The sequence below is a fragment of the Ambystoma mexicanum genome, chromosome 9, assembly GCF_040938575.1.
Source record: "Ambystoma mexicanum isolate Mex_15411 chromosome 9, UKY_AmexF1_1, whole genome shotgun sequence".
Classification (NCBI taxonomy): Eukaryota; Metazoa; Chordata; class Amphibia; order Caudata; family Ambystomatidae; genus Ambystoma; species Ambystoma mexicanum.
Window position 1 is genome coordinate 1106329019 of NC_090931.1, and position 13799 is coordinate 1106342817.

Below are 13799 nucleotides of genomic sequence, written 5' to 3' on the forward strand. Positions count from 1 at the left end.
ATTTCATTTCCACTGTAACAAACTTCCAAAACTGTCCCCAAGATACCTACCAACATCCCGCCCCACTCCTTATAGTCCTCCTCCACTCCCCTTGTGTCTTACTATACCCCTAAACACTCAATGCATATAAGATTCCATACCACCCAAAATTTCGAGTAGTCGTGGCTACCACATGTACACAAACACACGACATGTCATTTGCTCGAATATAGCTGCCGCTGAAATGAGGCAGGTGTTGCACCATCCACCAATTAGAAAGTACAACACACACACGTCATACATAGCATGCTCATACAAAGTATTCAAATGAGCAAAAATGCAAACAGAGAAATACTGCAGATATTATGGCTGGTTTAAAAACTGTGTGGCTGATTGGAGACAGTTGGCTGTTTTGGTTGCTCGCTTTTTGTGAGAATCTAAATATTAACACAGACCTAGGTTTGACAGATTTTACCATTAAATTGTTTGCATTGCGGGAAATGTTTTGGTTCCAGGTTTTTCCAAAATTGTTAAGTCTGAGAACTACAGGGCACCCAGATGTGCTACTAATTAATTGTGGAGGCAATGATTTGGGGAATGTACAAGGGTTGTCCCTTAGTTTTACTTTAACAATGATACAAGACATGGGAAAACTAAGGAAACTATCTCCTCACACCATCTTTATCCTTTCCAATCTGGAGATGGACCATCAGATTAATGGTAACATTGAAAAGTCCAGGAGAAATGTTAATAATGCAGTTTCAGCATTCATGACAGACCACAATCAATTATAGGTTGCGAACAACAGCATACCGTTCTACATGGCCAATTTCTATAGGCATGACGGAGTACACCTAACTGATGAAGGAAATGCAGTGTTCCTTCATAACATCAAAACAGTACTCCTGATGTGCTAAAGTTCTACACTCATTGTACTCAGAAACAGTCCTTTTAAGGACTACGTATCATACATAAATACACAAATAAAATAAATAATAACTAAACCATTTTTTCATTTTACCTGCAGCTTCAAAAAGTCAGTTAAAAGGGAAACTGACTTCAAGTTTTATACTACAATCCAACTTAAATCATGAAAATAGAACAACACTACTCATGTACTAATGTAAAGTAACTGGAAAATAAGAAACATGAAAATAATTACTTAACAGTAAACTAGATAGGCAAACGTTGCACACCTACACAACATAATACCATAAATGAGAATACACAATCTAAAATACACTGCATTGTGCACCTAAAACTAGACAACAATTGCTTCTTTTTATATTGATTTTGTTAAACTGTGTTCTTCTATCTTTCTACAAAGTCTCACATGCTAAAAAGCCTGAAAACACACATCCAAAATAACAAAAACACTATCTAATACCTACAAGGTCACTAGGCTTTGGCCATGGCCAGTGATTTGTCACCCCCAACGTCACTGTACCTAGACAAAGTACTTAAAAGAATATATAAAACACTGACACCCCAAATTTTTATAGCCGCGGATACGGAACTACAAATACCCTCAGCTATCTTTGTAGCTCCGGATATAGCCGCGAATATTGGCAAAACTGCTGGAAAAGAAATCTTTCCTGCCCCCACTCCTTACACCTCACCAAGTGGCCCCCTCATCTGTGCCAGCTCCACCCACCCCCAGATGGCCTTCTCACCTCCCCTACTCTCTCCCTTTCACCCAAGAACACACGCTGCTTCTGTGACACTATTTGCTTTTCGATGTTGGCGTATAGATGAGGCTACAGAAAGCTTTGTGTTGCAAACTCGGTCCCTGGACCCTGTCCAACTTCCACATTTCACTCAGTGCTTTCTAGCCATCCCCCCACCTCTACACTGATGGCATTTGTATGTTTCTTGACCTGCAAATAGCTATTTACTGCACTTCATTTTCCTATAACATCGGCTATAGCCTGTAATATTTCTCACATCAAGAGAAAAACAAGATGGCGTTCATTTCATTTAGAAAAACCGTGATCCTGCAATGCACCATGGGATATATAACAATATTTTTGGAGGAAGGGGCATCCTCTTCTCCATCAAATTTTTAAATAACCACAGCACGGAATAACCCCAAAGCATGCATGGCATGCGAGTCACCACTTTGTGCCCAAGTTATTTTGGACCTGGTCCAAATCTGTCCAGCAGTTTGGGCTGTGCACTTTGGCAACATTTCACATTTTAAATGGATATTTCTGTTACTTTGCAATCTGGGGAGACCCGCAGACTTTTAATCACTTTTGAAATTTTAACCAAATCCTTTACTTGAATAAAATGTTATTAACAATAGATGTTTGAGGGGTTCCTATGTGTCTCCAACTCACCTCGACTATAGGGCGGTTATGGCCACCCTATAATTCAAGGAAAAAACTTTAGTTAATGATCAGTTAAGGTAAGAAACGTATTGCACCAAAACCCCTGAAATTCAACGCATTGGGGAACTCAGGAACGACTTAACTCAGCGCGGTCCCATTGATCTCCCCAATAATACTATATCCCCCATAATGCATTTACTGAAATCCATGCTTATGGTTAACATAGTGGTTTTTCAGAAGGTGGGCAGGGACCCCATTGAATGCAGCTCGTATTAGCTAATATCACTTATAAACACAGATTCTTAACTCTTGACGAAATGCCTTGTGCAGCGTTTGGAACGATTGTTACTCCAACTAGTAAATCAAGACCAAACAGGTTTTTATAATCAACAGACATTCCTTTGACAATCTCAGACGACAATGACAATCTTCACAGATGATTCAGATGATGAAGATATAATGCTCTCCCTCAATGCTGAAAAAGCATTCAATAGGGTGCCATGGGACTACATAAATTCGGCATCGAGGGACTCGTTTTGAAAATGATCAGATTGTTGTACCAACACCCCACGGCAACAGTGGTCACAAACCGGCACACATCACTCTCATTCGCAATAAACATGTGCACAAGACAAGGCTGCCCACTTTTGCTGCTTTTATATGCACTCGCCATAGGACCATAGTGGTTAGAATATGTATGGAGCAGGGAATAAAAGGCATCACAGTGACAGATACAGAACATCTTATCTCCCTGTATGCTGATGACGTACTGTTATACATCAGTCACTGTGAAAGGCCTCCCACAACTATGTACAATTCTGTGGGAATATGGATTGATAACTGGATACAAAATCAATTGGGAAAAGTCTCAGGGGATGCCATTTCGAACTGACATGCTATTGGATCCCGGGGTGGGGGGTGTTGCCCTATTCAAACTACAATCACAGTCAATGAAATATCTAGGCGTGAGGATTAGTGCGGACTATAGCGAGCTGATTCAAATCAATTATCCACCTGCAGTGCTTAAGATTAAGGGAGACCTGTTTAAGTGCAACATCCTTCCATTGCAACTCAGAGGTCGAATTAAAGCAGTGAAAATGAATACATTACCAAAACGTGTATATCTAGCTCAAATGATTCCAGTACCTCCCCCTACACCTATGATGTGGGGATTTAGAAATATATCTGGTGTCACAAAAAAGTGAGGCTTAACATTACAATCCTGCAGGCACCAAAGAATGATGGGGATTTGGCGCTACCATCCTGGAGGGCTTATTATATGGCAGCACCAATGACGTGGGTCAACAGATGGCTCAACGAAAAGGATGGCCCTCATGCAACCCTTTACCCCGCAAGAGATCCTTGCATGTCACCTTCGAAAGGATCCAAACATATTAAGAAACATCCAATTCTCGGCCTCACACAGCGACTTTGGCACTGCATTCTCAGGCAGATGGAAACTGACACAAAATGTATTCAACCATGGCTCCGCATACAAGCACTACTATCCTTTTTGTACCACCAATCGACTCAAATTCAGACAGGAATTGGAGTGGCATAATGTCCGTATCATGGACCTATTTGACAATGCTACACCTTTACCATTCCCCGAATAAAAAGAAAAACTAGACATTAAATCTAATGAGTGGCTACAAAATATCACACTGGTATCACTTGTGTAACCACACATATCTAATACTCTGCATACTAGAGAAGTCTTGACCTGCGAGTCTAAGCTTGTCAGGCATGTCACTGTTTCCCCCAAATTAAGGCTTTCTATGCATTCTGTATACCAAACAACCAAGGAAGGAACACGGTTCTTTCCGCCAAGTGTTCAGAGGACCTAGACCTGACCCTTGATGTGGGAGATTTCTCTTCATCGTATACAATGATTAAGGCTGTATCACCCAACTTGAGGAATAGGGAAATACAATATAAATTGATACAGTGGGTGTATGACACCCCTGCGGGATAATATGCGATGAAACTAGCAAAGATTCTGGATTGCTGGAGGCCCTCTGGACAAATAGGCACTATATAACATGTACTTTGGGCATGTCCACAGATGTAATCATTCTGGGTAATGGTCCCGGCGAATATCTCACATTTACAGGGAACCTCGATGACAGACTCACCTATTCCGTTACTGCTGGGGATGGAGATAGAGGACTGGCATGAAAATGCTATGGTGAGGATATCAACGCACATTATGATGTTCACAGCCTGTAAGCCTATCCTTCTTACTTGGAAATCTGAGAGACCCCTGGAAAACCTCTCTAATGTTTGTACTTTTGAAAAACTGCCATTTTAAAAATGACAAACAACCCCCACCACCTCCTAAATGCATTATGTGATCTGTTTGATAAATGTATATAATACAATGATGTCCCCTTGACGTATCCGACAATGAAAGTGGCGTAATGAGGCGTCCACACATAGATGAAACTATGCATAGGGGCGTTACTACTAATAGGGGAAGGGAGCCTCACAGCCGATTATCAAAGGGCGGATGTGCACTGTGATGTCCGCGGTGTATGACCCACATTAAGTGGCTTGTGCTGAAGTCAGACGCTCTCCTGTATGGTATCCCTAAAGGTTATGGGGTGGAATATATGTGTTTACGAATACGACAAGACCGTGGATACAAATGGATTTGGTGTCGACAAGACTACCTAGTTGGAGGACAAAAGGGTATTGATGATGCCATATTGCAAAATATCCGATTCACTTTTTGTTTGGGGTTGGGGGGGCCGCAAAGATAAAATTGTACTCATACGATGACCAATGTATGTGTATATTTGTGTACTATCTTTCCCTATATTGTTCAAACGTTATATCTTAATACCAAGATCACATTTGTTTTAAAAGGCAGTACTCGCACGTAGAGCCCTCTTCTCCTTTTGCCAGACATATCGATTTGAGTTACCATGGGTGATGTTCATCATTAGATCCTCAGAACAATAGATTCCCCAAGCCCTCGGACTGAAATCGGACTATTTTAAATTCATGAAATCCCTACCTTTAATAACGCAGTGTTGCTGGTCACTCTCGGAAATTGGGTTCAAGATTGCAATGTCATTTTCTGCTGTGAAAGATTTCAATCTGTTCATTTCTACCACCCATTCCCCACTTTTCTCTCCCGACCTCTCTGGAGCGGTTTTGTATACATTTAGCACATTGCAAAAAACTCCAAATAAATGATCACAAGTAAAACAAAACCTATGATCTCATTTTCAAAAGAGAAAAGGTGGAAGGCATATGGACAGTTTTAAAGAAAAAGGTTAAAACATTTCCCTATTCAGGATTTATTTTTTTAAGACAAATTAACATGGCAAGCCCATTTATTATTCATAATGGAAAGAACATTGGGTGGCATGGCTGGTGTGTCTCACTCTGGGATTAAGTGCGATTAAGTGCGCTACAACCTGTAATTAGGGCATCTGAGGTCAATATTTCCCTGATGATCATACGAGAGCGGAGTATGGAACAAAGCGGACACATTAGATCTGGAATCTCTCTCAAAGGAGCTTTGTGGAAGAGTTTCCTTGGTGTAGCTCAATGAAATAACGAAGGTAACCAATATTGTGTTCCTTATCTGTTTATCATTTGTAGTTGGTAATAAGGAAAGACCCTCTTGACAGCAAGCAGCCAGGAAGATTCTGATAATTCAGCTGTCATTGGAATTTATACGTCACCAGTTCGGTGCAGGGGATGACTCGCGCGAGTCATCTCGCGCACCAACGTATACAACACCCAATAATCCCACATGCATGCTAAAAATCACTGATACAGGCCATTCTATTGTGCATGAGCTGGGTTTCAAACAAGGCAAAACTAAAAGCAGCTGGTAGAAAAGTGATGCCCAACATACCTTGAATCTTATTGAGGGAGAAAGAAAATATTCGAGATGATACTTAAACACTATGAAATAGGATGTGTGAGAAATAAGCATCCTCAACCCCTAACCCTTCAATTCCCTCACGAATATCTGGCATTTAAATCAATGTTGTACATGTCTAAGAGTGATTAGAGGCTAAAGGGGACGTGGGATATGTGCCCTAAATAAAGTTGATAGGTAATCTGATTTGGGAATTGGCACAACAGAGCTACATCAATAAGCTGTCCATGATCCTTCATTTTGGCCTTCTTCCATAATTAGAAAACTTTACAGGAACATTGACATTTCCTAGGCATAAGTGTCTATATTGACTTTGCAAGACAGGTTGTAAACACTGATGCATGTCTTCTTTGTTTAAAAACCGTACAATTGCAATATTTAAATTATTGCTTCATGACAGATTCCTACAACTTCTAAGCACTGTAACAAGAGAGGCTACTATTAGCCTTTGTTTAATGGAACTGGATTGTTCGGTCTTGGAAGCATAACATTATCATTCAGCTTTGTCTTGCGAAGTGCAGGCTGCCTCATGTCAGAGACCAACACTTTAATCTTGAGCTGTTTACATGGAACATGTACTTAGAAGGAGACTGATTCACTGCATGTCTGCATAACATTCCCTGTCCCACATACCAGCAACATACCACTGCACTAGGGAATACAAGAATGCAAAATACAGTAAAAGCCTCTATGAATAAACACATGCATCCCTCCATCAAACCATCCACTGTTCAAAACCATATGCTTAATTTATTCAGCAAGTAATAATACCTGATTACACGTTGTAGGTTGTAACGCTGCATTGAATATCAGTAGCTTCTTTTTTCCTGATTGCACGTTGCAGGCTGTAACGCTGCATTAAACAGCTTAGAAATGTTTAGATTCATGTTTGTCTTAACTGCATGTCTCTTAACTTGAAACTGCATAGAACGTATGTGTTGATGCTGTCTGTGTGTGTGTGAGCGTGTGTGTGTGTGTGTGTGTGTTTGAATTGAAAGTTCCAAGAAAACGCTGGTGACTCCAATTACCAGCAGCCCCAATGGGTGGCTACTTATTTGTGGAAAAGGCGCATTAGTGCTGGCGCATTAGAGACCAGACGTTCTTCGCCGAACCGCACAGGACACGTCTTATGGCTCATAAAGCTACCCTCAGTGTTTCTGTAGTGGGCAGGACAAGTCATGAACAGGTATTACACTCACGACTAAGGTTAATATAGAAATACATGCTGTCGACCGTGCGATAGTTGCTGATCTAATGTGAGCAGACTAAAACGTACGCTGACCGCGCTTTCCGCAATTGCAAGGCGAATTGAGAATTATATCTGGCATTGTCCTACTTTAAACTTGGAGCACTAATTGCTGTAACCTAAGCCTCTGATGAAAAGCTGTACACAGCGTGAAACACGTGTCAGGCTACTTTTTGCACAAACAATAAATTTCAACTTCTTGGCGCAGTGAGACTGGGAACCATCTCGTTTTTCTTCAATTTCTCCAGTGGATGTGTATTGGCAGTACACCCACACCGCCCAGATACCCGCAGCCTTGATGTTTAATCCTTCTAATGACTTTACAAGCGCTGTGGTCTTGTGACTTTCTCTGCCATAACCTTTGTTTCCTGATCTAGCAAAGCACCGTTGCTATGCAGGCATCTTTGCTAAGCATCAGGCTAAGTATCAGGCCTCAGATCTCATCTCGCCATGTAATGATTCTAACTCTGATGCCAGCAAAACGCCTCCCATTGAGCTGAAAAAGTCCCCTTCTCCAAACCCTCCGGGCATCAACGTATTTCCTATTGATACTGATAAGTCCGTGAGCCCCAAATCGCCTGTTAAATTGCCTGCAGTTTCTCCTCACCCTCCTTCTGAGGTATCCGTCAAGGTCAGAAGTGACTATCTGTAACCATGTTGTCAGATGGTGTACAGCACCTACTCCTGATGCAAACACCAACTGGGAGCGCCATCCCCCTTCTGATCAGGGATGACAAAGGAATCTCTGCACACAATTCATGTGCTTTGGGATTGGCCAAATCGAAAATTGCCCTTCTCAACACAAGAACCTTGGTGCAACATGCTCCTGAAATATCAGACTTGATATGCATATCGAACCTGGACTGTTTATGTGTGACTACATGAAGCTGCCACACATGCTGCCTTGCTTGCTACACCACCAGGGTTTAATATCTTTGGAGCTGATCGCAGCAAAGCTAGTGGGAGGGGGGTGGAGGGGTTGCCATTATTAAATGTGAGTCCTGGAAATGGCATCTGTCTGATGTAACTGAACTAAATAGCTGTGAAGGCTTGCATCTGAAACTTACTTTGGACTTCAATACCACTGTTTCTTTCATTGTTTTATATGGATCACTGCATAGCACACCTTATCTGCAGAGCCGATTATGACACCACTTAGTGACCTATTAAAAGCATCATCATACATGCTCGTTCTTGGCAGTTTCTAACCACTGGGCCTCTGATCACAATGAAATGGAAGCCAGTGCTTTCATATCTGCCTTCTCTGCCATGGGTCTTAAACAACATATGGAAGTTCCCACAGATGCGGATGGTAACATCCTAGATTGGGTACTCTCTCACAATCTGAGCATGTCAACTCCCATGTGTACCACCTTTCCATGGACAGATCTTTTCCTGATTTCCTCCGACCTCAAGTTACCTAGTGCTCCCTACCCAGTTAACTGCCACCCTAGAGTTACTCAAAGAGTATGTGACCTAAGTCAGGTCACTCCAGAAGCATTTGCTAACATCGCCACGCCATTACTTCTGGATAGGCCTCCATCAGTGAATATGGAGATACTGGTTTCACAGTTTCAGGAAATGACCATGACAGTAATTGAGACACCCCAGAAAAAATGAAAACAGTTCAAACGGAAATCATGAATAAAGACTGGTCCAACAGCAACATAATTTGGAAATCATGAATAAAGACTGGTCCAACAGCAACATAATTTGGAAATCATGAATAAAGACTGGACCAACAGCAACATAATTTGGAAATCATGAATAAAGACTGGTCCAACAGCAACATAATTTTACACAGGAAAGTAAAAAGATTTTGCAAACATGCTTGGCGTAGGGATCCCAGCGCAGACACCAAAAGCTGCATATTTGCATGCAGCGAGCGACTACAAAAAGGTTATTAGACATGCAAAGAAAGAAAACTTTAATAGCAGAATCACTAGCGCAAAGTCCGTACCCAAGAAACCGTTTGCCATTCTTAAAGAAATGGAGGATAGCAAACATAATAGTAGCAGTGACAGCTGATGTGAAACCATCTAAGATGGCTTGGCCCAAAAAATTGACTCTCACCATCAGAATATTAAATACTGGCAGGCTAACCTTCGAGATAAGGCACTGCCATGCAAGAGAACAGAGCCTCGGGAATTACTATCTCCCAGTCTAACTTCAGTCAAGTCTCCAAAGCAGATATCCTTAAGATTGTACTATGTCTCAAGTCTACTACCTGTAAAGGCTATGCTTGCTTGGCAAGTATCATTAAGGGTTCCATCAGCTTCGTCACCCCACTGATAACTTGTATAATCAATTAATCTTTTGTCACCTCTATTGTGCCTTTTGAGCATCAAAGAAGTATGGCTTGAGAAGGCAATAATTGACACTGGGGTTGTGGAGAACTGCCATCCTCTATTCAACGTCCCTTTTTTGTTAAAAATCATGCAGAGAATGGCTTGCCTTCAGCTCCAGGAACACATGGAAAACCATGTCCTTCTTGGTATGCAACAATCTGGCTCTAGGAAATCGCATGGGACCGAGAGAACATGAATTGATCTCAGGGCAAGTCTCACTAAAAGTGTAGAAAAGGGCCACACTGCATTACTTATGTTACTGGGTCTGTCTGCATAAAGTGAACCATCCACTAATGCTGAAAAGACGTATCGTACTTGCCAACTGTTCTGCGCCAGCCACAGCTTGGATTAGCTCCTATCTTGGGCCACAAATCTTCAGGGTGTCAGTAGGTGACAGTAAAACGTCTTCAGTCTCTGTATCATGTGGTGTTCCACAGGGATCGTGTTTATCCCCTGGACTCTTCAACCTATATATCCGTCCACTGTTTGACCGTCTGGATGAGGTAGGAGTTAAATACTCCAATTATGCTGATGACACGCAGCAGATTCTTGAATTAACTGGTGCTTATGGCACCGCCCCCCAGTCAATTAATCATGTCTAATCGCTAGTACAAACTTGGATGGCTGTCAACTCACTGGCCTTAAATGACGGTAAGACTGGACTGCTGTTGGTTGGACTGCCCAGAGATGGAGGATACTCGAAAAAAGGTACAACCAATTTACTGTTGCTGGCTGTGATATTCTGGTAGTATCATCCGTTAAGACCTCGGGAGTTTTTCTGAACTCTAATGTATTCATGAATAAATATGTTGCACATCTTAGATAACAATAACAATAATAACAATTTGGCACTTATATAGCGCTACGAACCCTCAGGTATCTGAGCACTGCTTATTATTACCCACGGTGTGTGGTGCCCATTTATCGACCTCGGAAGGATGAAAGGCTGAGTTTGGCCCCTTAGCAGGCTCTGCACGGATGTCAAAGCGAGCGCTCTACTCGCTGTGCCACTTGAAAGGCTAGATCCTCTTGTGCTTACACTACCAAGTTAATAAAACAGATCAGGCCTTATCTTTCTTCCACCAATTTGGCCTAGCTTGCTGGGGCCTTAATAAACACCAAAATCGACTACTCTAATGGTCTGCTGGCTGGCACCTCTAAAACCAATTTAAAATAATTGCAGACTATACAGAATAGTGCAGTTATAGCTATAAAAGGCCTCTGATGGATGACACTCATCACAGAGGCCAGAAGAGAGCGCCACTGGTTTCCGACGTGCCATAGAATCACACATAAAATCCTATCCTTAACACACAAATGTTGTTCTGGATGTCGTCCTGGTTACCTTGTGAATAATGTACCGGAAGCTATGGCATCCAGAGTACTTAGGTCCAATGGAAATAATAAACCCCAGCATGCACGAATTAAACTAAAGATCTTTGGCGGCATGAGCATTAAGTACTGCTCCCCTGAGCTTTGGAACAAACCTCCACCTTACCTGCAGGCGGTCACGAATCTGAAGAGCTTTAAGAAAGCCATAAAAACGTATGTTTTCAATTCCAATGACTGATTTGATACCACTATTACCTATGACCTACCTGGATCCTGAATACTGTGAGTTCTGACACATCTTATGTCGGTTTTTGTGTGTGCACTGAGGGCTGAGGCCACGTGGCACATTTTTAAGAAATTAAAATTAAGGCGTGGCCTGGAGCGCTGGCAATGTGGATGCTCTTCTGATGGGCTCCGTGATGGACCTGCTGCACTGCTGATTTGGTGAAATTTCAGCGTGTTAAATCTGCAATGAAATCCTAACTGGGACGTCGGAAGCCCTGCTGCATCCACAGGACTAAAACAGGGATTGTTGGCCCCTGGGAAGCCATAGAACAAGCTTGCAGACTCTGTGGGCCCATTCTCCCAATATGGCGGGCGGAGCTGATGAAGCCCGCGTTGGCGCTGGGGGAGACCGGGTGGCTGGCCTCTCTGGCCCTGACGAGCCTTTCTGCACTGTCCCCCTCTCCTAGATGGTCTGCTAGAGAAGTCGTGGCCCCTGCCTGGGTATCCCATCTACCTTTGACAGCACTCCCTGGTGCAGCTGCGAGTGTCGGCCTGCCCGGCCCAGGCGCCCATCTCAAGGCGCAGTGATCTGGAGATTGAGGGCTCTAGCTTACCCAGCAGTACCGTGACCTGAGGGGTGGCCCTCCCAGTGGCATCGAGTATCCTGATCCGCGGGACCCGGCAGCGGAGGAGCTGGAGTGCCGGAGCAGCGGTGAAACCTGATATGGAGCTCCTCCGCTCCACACTGCTCCCAACCACGGTGAGAAACTTTGCGGGCTGCGGGGGGCAGTAACGTTTCACACTCTATGCAGAACGGAACATCCACCTTCTTTCTCCAATCTCGTAGCTGCTCTCTATCCCCCTCGCCTTGGGAAAGGGGAATCAGCTTTGGACCCTATTTGTCATGACCGCAGCCTCCAAGGAGTCAGGTTTAGCCCAACTGCCTCGGAAGCTGGGTCACAACTTCATTTCCAGGCACCCATCGGCTCCCATAGGGGCCTTATGGACCTTGTCCTGGCGCCAGTGGCGCCAGGCTCATAAGGGGACCCAGTTCCGGCACAGGACGTGCCGGGCTCATGATGTAAGGAATGGTGCTTGGGTGGACCTACCTGCTGCAGACCATGCTGCTCGCTCACCTGCAGGATGAAATCCTCATCCATCCATGGCTGGAACTACTTTACCTTCTGGGTGTGGCCAGCACCACTCCCTGGGACTGGATATTGGAACTATTCTGGAAGCTGGGACTTCTTACCTGGGCGAGGCTGCTGTGGAAGGAGACACCTAAGCACTCCAGTAAGCTATTTAAACCACGCCCGATCAGATCAACGTGCTTCGTGTTATTCTGCAATAGCAGCAGGACGCTCACCGTGTCAGCTCCAGAGAATCTTCAACTTCTGCCTCTGGGGAAGAGAAATCCGCAATCTTACCTTCCGAAATACCATCTTCGTCTTCAGCAGCATCTGAAAAGGGAAAAGAACACCAGGTTAGCACGAGATAAAAACCAGCGCAGCACTTACCCAGTCCATCGGTGCATCTCAAGCCACGGGCTGCAGCTTTCCATTTTTTCCAGCACCCTGTGGAAGCAAAGACATTGGTTAGTAAACCTCCGTGAAACTTTCCTTACCTGCGCTGCATTCTTCTCGCCTCCGCCAACGCTGCTACTCGCATCTGCAAAACATAAGGACATCATTAAGAAATACAAAACTCCATCTATACGCACGTGTTTTGGGCAGCGCTCATCTTTCTCACTCCTCGGTGCATTCCTCGACATCCATTTTTCTACCCAGCTGCTTCTGCGACCTGAAAAAGGAAAAGAGACATTAAGAAGTGCTTTTAACTTCGAATTGACATTTTCTACTTACTTGCCTGCAATACCTTCGCCATTCCATCGCTCTCCGGACCTCCATATTCAAGCAACCGCCGTTCGTGCTGCTAACAGCGGCCTAGCTCCAAATCTTCATCCTCTGCAACCAAGAGGCTGGACAATTAACCAGTGAAGTAACTGGCTTCGGCGCCCCTGCACAGACGCAGGATGGAGAGCTCCGCTTTCACATACATAAGGTGAGCACATTTAGCCTACGAACTACTTGGGAGTACCAGGAAGGGGAGGCAGCTTACCCAGTCAGGCTTATATATCCATATTAACCCCTTGCTCTCATAATTGCAGACACCTCACCCTTCAGATCAAGATCTCAGTGAGGAAAGGGCCTTTCCAGGGTGGCATTCGAGGCCTGCGCGTGACCCTAGAAGACTCCGAGAACCCCCAGCCCAGACATGCGCCTCCGAGGGATTCAGGTGAGCGTTACACTATTCCACCCTGGGCCTCAGGCCTTGGGATGATTCACCGTGAACAACAAATTGGCCCTCCCTGCACCAGAGACTTTTCACCGCCTGAAACGGATTGGCCCCAAAACACCTAACTCAAAGAGGGTCTACTTGAC